Here is a 13908-nt window from a genome sequence, read left to right as displayed (position 1 = left end):
TTTTTTCACTCCTGGTATAAATATTAATGAATTTTGTAAGTCAGGAAATGTTTAATGACCAAGGGTTTCAAGCTAAACCATAGTTCTGTCTTCCTCTGTGTTTTTGTGCCCCGACTGCTTTGATTGTCTTTTCCCCCTCTTTTGTCTCACACAAAGACATAACTTTTATTATTTGTACTCTGTAATAAAATGTTATCACTAATGACTATCAGTACTTAAAGTATCAGCGGAGCATAGATTTCGATCAAAGGGCATGTGGCATTTTAGTGAACAGTTTATCTTGAAATAGCCTTGTGGTTGGTTGAAATGTTACATGTTGTTCAGTAAGAACGTTCCCTCTTTAATTAGTTGTGTTATCTGTGCTTGATATTACAGAGTGTTCTTGGGGGTTCAGCCTTGAAGATTTCTCTTTATACTTGGCATGAGCACAATGTCCAGTTTGAAGATCACAGAAAAGCATTATCACTTCAAGGCGACCTAAATTATATTTGTTCTGCTGTATCAAATCTAAGCAATTTCCTTTACCTTGCATTTATTTCTCATGGGGTTACTTTCCTCTGATTTATCTTACCATTTGCAAAATTGCCCTTTCTTCTCTCCAAATGACGCTATATCTGTTCAAGCATCTATCCAAAAAGTGTTCTCCCCCCTCCCCTGCCATTTGCACATCCCATGAAGTTATAGAGCAGTCATGAGTATCTTCTCATCATTTAGAATATGTTCTCACCGTGACTTAATACACACATTGCATTCTTTATTGTCTGTTTCCTTGAAAACACTCTAAAATCCATCCAAATCTCACAATCTGAGTGCATATTCATTTTTCTACTTTTTTCTACCACCAGCCTAATAGGTTAGCAAACCTTGGCTATCATCTATTTCTTGAAAAGGTCCTTGAGAAAGACATTCTGGGGTTGTAAAACTAGAATGAGACTGGGAGACTATCTACATCTCAAAGAAGAAGAATTTATATTGCACGTTTTCTCAAGTAAATGCTTTAAGAAAAGGGAGACTGGGGGCCTACTGCCAGGAAGAAACTTATTTACGGTTTAGCCAAGGTAAGGAGAACACTGAGATTATCTTAATCAAGAGCCTTTGTACAGGAATAACATGTCCTCTCTGTTTGCTATGCCAAAAGGAAATCTCATATCATATGCTTTCTGTCTCTTGAAAGTGAAAGTGAATTCGCTCAGTCTGTTCGAATCTTTGTGACCCCATGGACTTAGCCTACGAGGCTCCTCCACCCATGGAAATTTCCAGGCGAGAGTACTGGAGTGAGTTGCCATTTCCTTCTCCAGGGGATCTTCCCGACCCAGGGATTAAACTCGGGTCTCCGCCATTGCAAGCAGACAAATTTTACCGTCTGAGCCACCATAGCACCTGTCTCTTGGGGGGCTCTAAATAATGTCCTCAGATGAAGAGTGTGTGCAGTCTCTGAACAGTTTTGTGCATTACTGGAAGGAAAAGGACACTTACCCCAATATTTTTCTCTCAGCAGCCTAGTAGTGCTCATATATAAATTATTCCCTAGGAAATCCTTTACTAAATTCATAAATGCCTTTGGTAAAAATAGGATACAAGAGATTTCTATGTATTAATTTTTTATCTTGCAGCTTTACCAAATTTATTGATGAGCTCTAGTAGTTTTCTGGTAACATCTTTAGGATTTCCTATGTATAGTATTGTGTCATCTGCATAAAATAAGTTTCACTTCTTTCCCATCTTGGATTCGTTTTCTTTTTCTTTTTTCTCTGATTGCTATGGCTAGGATTTCCAAAACTATGTTGAATCAGTGTGGCAAGAGTAGACATCCTTGTCTTGTTCTTAATCTTCAAGGAAATGCTCTAAGTTTTTCACTGTTGAGAATGTGTCTGCTGTGGGTTGGTCATATGCGGCCTTTACTGTGTTGAGGTAGGCTCCTTCCATGTCCACTTTCTGGAGAGTTGTTTTTTGTTTTTTTTTTTTTAAATCATAAATGGGTATTGCATTTGTCAAAACCTTTTTCTGCATCTGTTGAGATGATGATATGGTTTTTATTTTTCAGTTTGTTAATGTGAATTGTGGAAGGGATTTAGATGGTCCTCCAAGGGTCCTGTAGTCTAGCAGTTTTCAGAATGGCAGACTCTTGAATTACTTCCTATGAGAAGCCTGGGATCCTCATTTTCCTACACCGGAAAAAATTGGACATGAGAGAATGGTCATGTCCCAGGTCTCAAGTGTGCCTTTGGGACAGGCTGCCAAGTGAGGGTCCTCAGCAGGAAATTTTTTCATAGATTTTTGGGTTTGGGACAGAGGTAGTGGAATAGTTTGGGCCCCACAGTTCAAAAAGAAGCAGCTTGTTAAAATTTGAAATTTTCCATGTGTCTTTTTATAACTGTCCTTTTACAGTTGATTTCTCAGTTTGAATTTGCTATTTTCCTCTTGCTTCTTTCCCATAAAGTATTTGGAAAAATTGAAAATTCATTTCTATGATGATTTTTAAAAAATAAAAATCATTTAAAAATAAGGGAATTGGGGAGATTTTACTCCCAAAAAGGTTAGTCTCAGGATCCAAAGGAAGTAATTCCCCCTATTTCTCAATCAGTAGAGAGCAAATACGTCTTGTGCATTTTAATATCCAAGGAATGGTTTTTGATAAACCTAAATGTTGTGGACCCCAAATCACTAACCCCAGTAATAATTTACTTCTCTATAATTTAAAAAGGAGAATTGGGCAGTTAAGAGAAAAATGAAGCATAATAAAATAAGCCTATTAATGCACTCAGTGTACTAGTTTTTGCCTTAATTCCTGCCATCTAGGCTTTTCTTACTAGATCTGCAAAATCTATAGCCTAGAAATGTTGTGATATACAATCTTTAATGTTGAATTTTGTGCTACAGGGAAAATATACTCAGAAGACAAACAAGAACTATTTTCATATAACTGTAATGGCATTTTTCCTATTGATTTGCCATTTATTTTTCATGTATTTTGAAAAATAATTTGAAGTTCTCAAAGCAGTAATAAGATCTTCTTATTTATTTTCCTAAATATCTAAAATTTCTACAAGATGGTCATAGATTCCCAGTCAATGAACCAAACATACCTAAATTATCCACTTGTCTATGATTTAAAATTCTTCACACATTTGTAAAACAAAAGCAATTTAAATATTATGTATTCTCATATCCAAATAATAAGTGTTGAAAGCAGTCATCTAATTCTACCTTGTGATATAGATTCTGTAGAATGTGTTTAACATATTGGACTTTCAGATTGAAAGAATGAAATGATGTTTTCCTGGTCAAAAAGATAAGTAGTTTCCATATTCCCCATGGGACTAGACTTTGGGTTACAAAGCATCCTAAGTGAATCAGCAGTTCTGTTATAATTTTTCTGTTTTTTTCTCCAGATTTAATAAAAGAAATATCCAAGATAAATTTCTAATTGGTTGCGATCCTTGAAGGAAGGTAATGATATTACACATTTGTAACATCTTTGGAAAGGAATAAAATAGAAAATCAATGAGACCTTTCTTCTCTGCTCTTATGTTTATTTACAGGAGTTCTGATAACAGAGAAAGTACCAAAAAGTTATTTTAATAGAGTTTGAATTTGAATTTTAGTGACTCAGCTAGTATTTATCCTTATTCACAGCAATCAAATACTCTTATCTTCTTGCATATACACTACAGCAACTAGAGCAGTGATAGGCACATGGTAGGAGTTTGATTATCTTTTGTTGAATCAGTCATTCTTACATAGATTTATGCCTAAATGATCTTAATCTATGTCAGATGTTAATTCTCAATCATGTGCTTCCAAGCAAGTTCTTAGCTTTCAAAAATAGTTCTTCATTTTTAATTCATGTTTCATAGAGTGAAGCAATTGGTTGCAGAAGGAAACAATTCTTAGACATAACTCATTATTACTTTTTCAGGAAGTTTTGCTGAGATGCTAAATATCTACATGTATTTTAATAGCAAAAGCCTCTGTTGCTATAAAACAAGGGTGACTAATGCTGACCAGAGCTCTTTTCTACACTGATTCTTAGTGCCCTTCTCGGGTGTGATAAGACAGAATCAATAGACCATTGCTCCTAACCTTTACTTGTGGGAGCTAGGGAACAATTTCAGCTGCTCTTCTTCAATATCTACTATAATAAACCATGGAAAACTTGTGGATGAGTTCAGAAATAACTCCAAGCAACACAGAAAAAAAAGAGAGAGAGAAAGGCAATCTCACTTTTTAACCTAGGCTGTTTATGCATTGAAATTTATAAATCCTGCTTGAGGAGACTGGCTTTCCTTCAAGGGTACAAATAATTTCAAACACATAATTATACTGTCACTATTTATGTTCAAATATATTTTAAATAAAATGACATGTATCATGAAGTCACCTGACCACTCTGGTATTCAGTACATTTATGTATAAAAAATTAAATTATCTCAGTGGTAAATTCAGTCTAAAATTCTGTTCTCGATTTCCCATTATGTTGAAATTCATTCTTTACCTTTCTGACATTAAAATAGTATATGTGATTTACAAAACATACTTTGGAATGTCACATGATTACTGAAGTTTTATTTCCAAACTTGGTCACATAGCAATTTATGGCCATAATCTTGTAACTGTTAAAATTTCTTAAAGAAAGTAATCTCAAAAGGAATCAGCATAATAGATTGCATTTTTGTTTGGCAAAGCATCAGCTTTTTTCTACCAACAATGTGTTTGAACATCGTACTATTCAACCAAGCATAGAAATGTTCTTACCCGTAATAAGCCTTAGTAATCAAAGATTCTTTTCTTTCTTCTTTCAACAACACCTGAGTTAAGACAGAAGATTTGTGGACGGTTTTCTCCTAAGAAATCATTTGCAATGAAGATCCTTCTCTTTTTCTCTATTTCTTTCTTCTTTGATGTCTTCATTCCACCAGGTAAAATGAATATTATTGCCAGGAGGAGTCAGCTTTAAATAAGGGGGATATCAGGATTTTTTAAGTAAATATCATTAATGTTATAGAATCATATTAATACCATAGCATGACAACATTATATTTATTTGCAGCCCCTAATGAGAAAATATTTGGATAATTTTAAGGACATGAACTAATAAAGACTGTAATTCACTGTTTTTAAATTGTTGGAAGAAAATACTTACTGTGATCTCATCAGTCCCTGAAGAGTGTATCTATTCAATATTTAAATTCTACTAAATTTAATATACACTAATATACTTTTAAAAATTGAAATGGAATGATTTTAGGTTTGGAAATTATTCATCCCACATTTTTATAGTATTGATAACAGAGGTTATGTAAAGTTTAATGACAAAGGTGTGTATAGACAAAGCTATGGTTTTTCCAGTAGTCAGAAACAGATATGAAAGTTGGACCGTAGAGAAGGCTGCGTGCCAAAGAATTGATTCTTTCAAATTGTGGTGCTGGAGAAGACTCTTGAGAGTCCCTTGGACTACAAGGAGATCAAACCAATCAATCCAGAAATCAACCTGAGTATTCGTTGGAAGGACTGATGCTGAAGCCGAAGTTCCAATATGTTGGCCACCTGATACGAAGAGCCAATTCATTGGATAAGCCCCTGATGCTGGAAAAGACTGAAGGCAAAAGGACAAAGGGGCAGCAGAGGATGATATGGTTAGATAGAATCACTGACTCAATGGACGTGAATTTTAGCAAACTACAGAGCAAGTTAATGTGCAGCAGTCCATGGGATCGCAGAGTCAGACACGACTTAGTGACTGAACAACAATAAATAGCATTTATTATATCCATAAATGAGACTAGCTGCATGTCTACTCTCTTCCAGTTGAATTCTTCTTCCTTATCTTTCTGCTTTCCCTGAAACACCAAGACATCTGTAGCTATTGATAGAAATGATCACCAAAAAATAAATCTGAAGTATCCTATTCTCTCATTGCTACTCTGCTCTAATGCTCAAAAATAAATGTTAGCTTACAATTTCTTCACAAAAGTGGAAAAGTAAATAAGCTTGAAAATATAACCCATATTACTCAAAGATTGCAATTAATTTAAATGACTAAATTTTTCCTTCATCATCTTCATAAAAACTTATTAAAATATGCTCACTAACATTCCCTCTATTTCTAGAAATTGTCTATGATATTATGTATATTATATAAATTTCAAAATGCACTGATGTTTTTTCTTGTTAATAATAATAATAATTATAATTATAATTATTATTATTATTAAGGCTCCTGTTCTGCCTTTTGCCTACATTAATTTATCTGTTCTGCCTTTTATCTACATTTATTTATTTCTCCTTATGATAGCCATATAAGGTATTTTAGGAATAACCAAATCTTTTGTTTACTGATTCAACCCAGTTTTAAAGAAATGTGTGCTACTTATTTATCTAAAGCCTCTTATAGTATATAGGACCATGAAATAAAGATAAGTACATGAATGTTTTCACTTTGGAAAATTATTTTTTAACTTTTAAAGTTATTTTTTCTTTTACAGTGGGCTCTAGGTCTGTTGGAAATTCTGTGCCACCATCAAAAGTCCCATGTCTATTGAAGCTTGAGAAACTATACTCAGAGACCCGTAATTCCTCCACAATATTTGAAAATGCACAATATGGTACAGAGGAAAAACAAAAAGGTAAAAATAAAACCAAATAGAATTATATCTTGCATATTTTAATTACTATCTGTCAAACAGAATGAAGGAAATATCCTAAGGATGCTTTTAGCCCATTTACTTAACTCTTGCCTTTTATCTTCTTGGCTTATGAGGGCTGAATTTCTTGGTTTGGTTTGTTTTTTTTTTTTTTTGGTCATTCCACGTAGCATGTGGGATCTAAGTTGCCTGACCAGGGACTGAATCTGCGCCCCCTACATTGGAAGTGCAGAGTCTTAACCACTAGACCACCAGGGAAGTCCCTGAATTTCATGTTTAAAGTGGAAAAGAACCTCCTATTTTAAGTCATAGGGTCTTATTTTTGATGAAACTCTTTCTAGACAAATGTCCTCAGTATTTGCAGGAGGGAAAATTCTCCAACCATTACTTCCAAATTTCTACTTTTTTACGTGTTGTTAGTACCATTAAGCTTAAGAGTAAGACTTGTCTCAGTTTTTCTTTTATCTGAGAACTGGCAGATTTTGTTTTTGTTAATCACTGCTGCCCACCATTTGTAACTCTGATAACCTTGGCTATCATATATAAAAGATATAGTCATATAGAAAGAGGAATTAAGGTGTTCTAATGAATGCCATGAAAGGTAAAATTAAGATAACTTGAAGAGGCAGCTGAGCAACAAAAGTCCAGACTGGGTGCTGAAGAATTGTTTAAAAAATGTTTTTTCTGTTTTAATCTTTATCTCAATCATGATTTAGGTTATTATTCAGCAAAATACCTTCTAAAGCGAGAATGGTATGAACACCATGTGAATAATACAGATACATTTCTGTGGGAGGGTAAACAGAGAGTTACTTTGTGACATTATTCAGAAAAAGACTTAGTGATAAGGTCTTTGGTCGACTTTACTCATAGGTGGGTCTCTCTTTTTTTTTTTTTTTTTTTGCCAGAGTGTCATTGCTAAAGCCTACCATAGTGCTCAATATATAGTAGGAGCTCAATAAAGATTTATTGAATCAGTCAATAAATGAATAGATAGATAAGTGGATAGAGGGAGAGAGAAGAACCAAAGAAATAGTCTTCAGAAATTCAGGGATCAAGATGGCAGAGTAGGAGAAGGGGAACTTATGTCCCCCCATGAACACACAAAAATGCCATCTACATGTGGGACAACCCTCACTGAAAAATAACTGGAGACTGGCAGAAAGACTCCTGTATAAGCAAGACTGTGAGAAAGATATACATGGAATCGGATAAGAAAGGAGGAGAAGTGATGAGCGCCCCTGGGAGGGGTTTCCAAAGAAAAGGGAGATTACACAGGAGGAGATTTACCCTGGGGAGGAAGCATTTCAAACCCCTTATTGGGTACTCCAGCCTGAAGTTTCTACAGAAGGAAAATAAGCCTCCTTGGCTGTTTGGGGGCTGCTGGGACTAACAGAAAGACCATGGGAAGGCTGGACTTCACTCATGAGACTCCCTTGCACATACTGACTTGCCCAGGAGCCAGAGTGGAGAGGGTGGATTGAGAACTGTTCCAGTGGCTGCCTGGCTTCCCATGACCACTCTGGCATACATCCCAGCCTGAGATGAGTGAACACCCAGCGCCACTTATTCCACGTCTCAGCAGTTCACTAGTCCTAGAGCCGCCACAACTGAGGAGAGAGCTGGGCCGTGGGATAAGAGGTGACTTGCACCCTTAGCAGCTGGGTGGGGTGAGGGCAGCCGTTCTTGGTGAGTGCTCTGGCAGTGCATTAGAGGCAGCTTGGAACTTGGACAGCATCCAGTTCACTGCCGCCTGTGCACTGATACATGCGCGGAGAGCTGATACAAACCTCACCTGCCCTGTGGGTTCACAGCAGGGTGGGGCCAGGGGAGTTTGGGGGAGCGATTATCTGTGAGGGACAAAGAGGACTTGGACCCAAGGCTGCGTGTGAGCAAGGCAAGGGCAACAGTTTCTGGCATGTGCATGGGTGGTGCCTTGGAGGCGGCTTGGATACCCGTCTGTAGCTTCTGCTGCACCCTGGGTCCCATCATGAGCCAAGAACAAGCATGAGTCCCTCTTGCTTCAGCACTCCCTCCTCTAGGGCAAGAATCTGAGTGCTGGGAGAGCAGAGAGCACATATTTAAAGGAAATGGAGCCAGCTCAGACCTGACCCTCAGCAACTAGAGATCCAACCTTACCCCTGATTGGGCAAAAAATACCACTCAGTAGAGGAAAAGCCCTGCCTCACACCTGCCTTCAGCTCTGTTCCTTCCATCTCCAGCCCCACTACCTACCAAGGTGATAGCTACCATCACACACTGAGAAAACATTTGATTTGTATCTATATCAAATCTACCTCTTCAAGCAAAGCACTGGGCTCATATAAATTGAATAGGGATCCTCCCATATAAGGACACACCTTCAGGACCACTGCAGGGAACTGCTTCATCTAAATTCATAGAGAAAGTTAAGCAAAATGAGAAAGCAGAGGAATTGGTCTCAATTGAAAGAGCAAGAGAAAATGTGTGAAAAATAAATCATAACATAGAATAAGTAATTTACCAGGTAAGGATTGAAAACATTAGTAGTAAGAATGCTAACTGAATTAAGGAAAAGAATAGATGGTGAAAGAACATAGTGAAAAATTTAACAAGGGACTAGAAAATATACAAAAGACCTGATTGTGAATGAATAATTTAAAAACTGAAATTTAAAAACACACTAGAAGGAATAAGTAGCTGATTAAATGATATAGAAGAATGCATAAGTGATCTGAAAGGCAGAATATGGAAATCACTCAATCAGAGACTTTTGCTAAAAGAAAAGCACATTTTAAAAATATGAAAACTGTTCAAGATATCTTTGGCATAACATCAAGCATACCAACATTCACATTATAAGGATCCTGAAAGGAAAAGAGAGAGAAAAGGAGATTGAAAATGTATTTGATGAAATTATAGTTAAAAACCTCCCAAACCTAAAAAAGAAAATAGATAACCAAGTAGAGAAAGCACAGAGAGTCCCAAACAAGATGATCACAAATAGACTCATTCTAAGACATATCATAATTAAAATGGCAAAAATTAAAGAGAGAAATCAAGTTCCTCCTCTTTGTGAGGACACAGCAAGAAAATGGTCATTTATGAACCAAGAAGTGAATTCCTCACCAGACACCAAATCTACTTGTGCCTTCACCTTAAACTGATAACCTCCAAAACAGGGAGAAATAAATGTCTATTGTTTATAAACAAACAAAAAAATTGTAAAGGTAGCAAGAAAAAGATAGAGTATTCATAAAGGCTTTCAGCTTATTTTTCTGCAGAAACTTTGCAGATGGAAGGGAGTAGCATGATATATTTAAAGAGCTGAAAGGGAAAAACTTGCTATCTATGATACTCTATCCAGCAAGATTGTTATTTAGAATTGAATAAGAGGTAAAGAACTTCTCAGAAAAGACAATATTAAGTTCAACAATACTAAAACTACCCTAAATTTCTTCTCTAAGTAGAAAGAAGTAAGAGTCTATAGGAAAAGGAAAATACCACTAGGAACGGCAAATGTATAGTAAGGGCTGATCAACCACTTCCATATGCTAGTGTGAAGATTAAAAGACATAAAAATTGAAAAAGCCACCATAATTGAAATGAATAGCTATAGGACAAACATGAAGATGTGAAATGACATTGAAAATATAAAATATGGGAGTGGACCATGATAACTCATAATCATGTATGTACCCAGCATAGGACTACCCAAATGTACAAAGCAAATATTAACTGATGTAAAGAGAGAAATTGGCAATAACACAATAATAGTAGGGGCCTCTACATCCCACTTACATCAATAGACAGATCATCCAGACAGAAAATTAATAAGGCAATAGTGATCTTAAATGACACAATAGAATAGTTGGACTTAATAGATACCTATAAGACATTCTATCCCCATCAGCAGACTATGCATTCTTTGTAAGTGCACATGGAACATTCTCCAGGATAAATTGTACACCAAGCCACAAAACAAGTCTCAACAAATTTAAAAGGATAGAAATTATATCAAGCATTTTTTTCTATCACATAATATGAAACTAGAAATCAATTACAGGAAGAAAAATAGGAAAAACTGAAACATGTGGATACTAAAAAATATAGTACTAAAAAACCAATGGGTCAATGAAAAAGTTTTAAAAATCAGAAAGTACTTTGAGATAAATGAAAATGCCAACACAATTTTTAAAAATCTGTGGGATGCGGCAAAAGCATTTCTAAGAGAGAAAGTCATAGCAATGTAGGCCTTTCTCAGAAAACAAGAAAAATCTCAGATAAACAACCTAACATACCATTTAAGAGAATTTAAAAAGAAAAACAAACTAAGCTCTAAGTCAGCAGAAAGGACATAATAAAGATCAAAGAAGAAATGAATAACACAGACACACACACACACACACAAGAAAAGATTAATGAAACAGAGCTGTTTTTTGGAAAAGATAAACCTTTAGTCAGGCTCACCAAGAAGAAAAGAGAAAGGACCAAAACAGACAAAATAAGAACTAAAAGAAGCAACAGTATCAATCAATTGTTGTTATCGTTGTTCAGTCACTCAGTCGTGTCCCACTCTTTGGCACCCCATGGACTGTAGCACGCCAGGCTTCCCTGTCCTTCCCTATCTCCCAGAGCTTGCTCAAACTCTTGTCCATTGAGTCAGTGATATTAATCAATACCACAGAGAAACAAAAAAGTCATAAGACCATATAATGAGCAGTTATATTTCAACAAATCAGACTACCTAGAAGAAATGGACAGATTTCTAGACAACGTGCCAATGTGTAAATCAAGAAGAAACAATTTGAACAGGCTGATCACTAATATCACATCAAAAATAATAAAAAAAAAAACCACCTAGGAATAAAACTAATCAAAGCAGTCATAGACCTATAATCTGAAAATTATAAAACATTGATGAAGGAAATGGAAATAATTCAAAATAATGGAAAGATAACCTGTGTTATTGAATTGGAAGAAATAATATTGCAAAAATGGTGACAATATCTAAAGCAATCTAGAGATTGGTTGGACCACTCATATTTAGTGGCTCTAGAGGACAAAGGTATTAATAAATTGCAGGCTTTTCATGTATCCCTTATTGAGTCAATACCTAATCAATCAAAATTTGTAGAGATGTGACATCTATAATAGGAATCAGATATTTTCTGATTTACTTGACTTGCTCTGATACAAAGAAAAAAAAATTCCAATGAAAAAATGAGATAATTTCTTTTTCTCTCCTCTGCGGGCTGTGCTTCTTCTTTTAAATACATGTATTTCTTACCTGGATTATTAATTCCATTCACCCTTTTTTTTTTTTTTCAGCTGGAAGTAAAAAGCACTACGCTCTCTTTAATCTGACACGTGCATGTATAATGTTTGGTGGTCATTGTAAAAATAAATGTGGTGAAAATGAATTTAGGATGGTATATTGTGATGTTTCTACATCACTTTGCTGCATTAGACAATGTGAGCCTAAGAAGTATAAATAACTGAAGAGACCGATTCACAGAAAGAAGATCAACATGAACTGTCTTCTCACTACTTCATTACATCTATTACTTCATTCACAGCTTAGTGTTTCTGTTTATAAATCTTTAATAAATAAAGGACTAAATAAAATACATTTCAACCTGAACCATTCATGAACATTGTGCCTACTAGGAGGAAAGAGTCAAGAGTACAGAATAGAGCTTTGAACTTGGGAACGGCAATAGAATGAGAAAATCCCATCATTGGACTATGGTGTTAAATGAAATTCTGGGGACAATTCTATGTTTAATGTGAAAAGCATGCTGTCAGTGATTGATGATGAATATCAAGTATTCTTTTAGAAGAGACAAGAGTGGAGAGAGAGTTTATGAGAGATGGAAGGTATGTGTTATCCCTGGAACTAGTGAAAATGGTTGCAAGAGCTTTGAAATGTGGAGTCATTGTAACTTTCTTAATTATGCTTTTCCTCTGTTTATTGATAGAATTCTAAAAATGAAAATAATTCAATTAACATAGCCTGTCTTTTGAGAAAAAATAACTCAAAATGGTAGTATAGAAGGGAACTATTTGAATGAAGAAAGAGAAGATAAATCTCTGCAGCTTATGGCAATAATAATAATAACTTTGAATGTTATAATTGCAACTTTTTGTTTTATGTTGTGTTTTTAAGATATTTTCTCATATTGAATAATTCTATCAGCTTGTTATCAGCATCTCTAATCTTAATATTTTCCTTATATGTACATAATTCTGGGAAAAAATAATAGAATATATATATATGCATACCTATATGATAAGGCAAAGCTCTCTTTCACTTAGTAATACATGTTTAATTCCCCTATATCTTTTCATGGCTTGATTGTTAATTTAGTTTTAAGCACTGAACATAATTCCATTATCTGAATATATCAGAGTTTATCCATTTACCTACTGAAGGCCATCTTGGTTGTTTCTAAATGTTGGCAATGATGAATAAGCTACTGCAGACATTTGTGTGAAGTTTTTCACGTGGACATAAATGTTCTGCTTCTTTTACTAAATATCAAGGAGCATGTCCACTGGATGGTACAGTAAGAATATGTTTATTTTTGTAAGAAATCATCAATTTGTCTTGCAAAGTGGCTATTTCCATTTTGCACTCCCACCAGAAATGAACAAGAGTTCTCATGACTCCACATCCTCCCAGAAGTTGTCAGTGATGTGAATGTTGGCCATTCTACTAGGTGATAGAAAATTGATTTTCATTAAAGTTGTATTCTGCACTTACCCTGCGTTGGTCTTTTTGCTGGGCTCAATTTATCCATGTTATTCCATATCTCACTCCACAAATAAAAATTACCTCATAATATGCCAAAAATCTAAATATAAAAAGCTAAAACACTAAAATTGCCAGAAGAAAATATAGGCTAAAAGTCTGCTTTGTAAGTTGTGTCCTTGCTCAATGAAATTACATGGAAAAAAATCTGATTACTATTCTGCACACCAATCCTTCTTTAAGAAGAAGATTGTCCCATGTGCTACCTGTAGCTGTCCCAGTTATGCATACTCTGCTCTTCACCTTCTATAAACTGACAATCAGGAGCCATAGAACTGAGTGCTACAGAAAGGCAAATGTGAAGTGGTACATTTTATCGCTTAATTTAATGGATAGTTGTTTTCAGAGCAAGAGTGTTTAGGATTTCTTTGACCTGTCTGAGGAGTGAATAGGATAAGGAGGACACTTGATATACAGTATCCTTCCCCATTGCCTATCATTCATCTATGGAATCTTGTATGTCTTTCACAT

General features: G+C 35.3%; 1 non-coding gene across 3 annotated transcripts in view; it reads left to right on the top strand.

Moving 5' to 3' along the window:
* The window catches only part of LOC105603737 (uncharacterized), a 43362-nt gene extending 29974 nt beyond the window's left edge, over nt 1-13388 (top strand). Inside the window, exons 2-6 of one of the 3 annotated variants that reach the window (XR_009597735.1) lie at nt 376-1058; nt 3393-3450; nt 4819-4919; nt 6486-6626; nt 11955-13388. This is a non-coding gene — a transcript (uncharacterized LOC105603737). Of the gene's footprint in view, nt 1-375; nt 1059-1852; nt 1912-3392; nt 3451-4818; nt 4920-6485; nt 6627-11954 lie in introns of those variants that run through there. The other 2 variants (XR_006057209.2, XR_006057211.2) reach the window with 2 other exon arrangements.
* The last annotated feature ends 520 nt before the right edge of the window (nt 13389-13908 follow it).

The sequence above is a fragment of the Ovis aries genome, chromosome 20 (assembly GCF_016772045.2).
Source record: "Ovis aries strain OAR_USU_Benz2616 breed Rambouillet chromosome 20, ARS-UI_Ramb_v3.0, whole genome shotgun sequence".
Classification (NCBI taxonomy): domain Eukaryota; kingdom Metazoa; phylum Chordata; class Mammalia; order Artiodactyla; family Bovidae; genus Ovis; species Ovis aries.
Note: the sequence above shows the minus strand (reverse complement) of the source record. Positions and strands in the feature narration are given on the sequence as shown.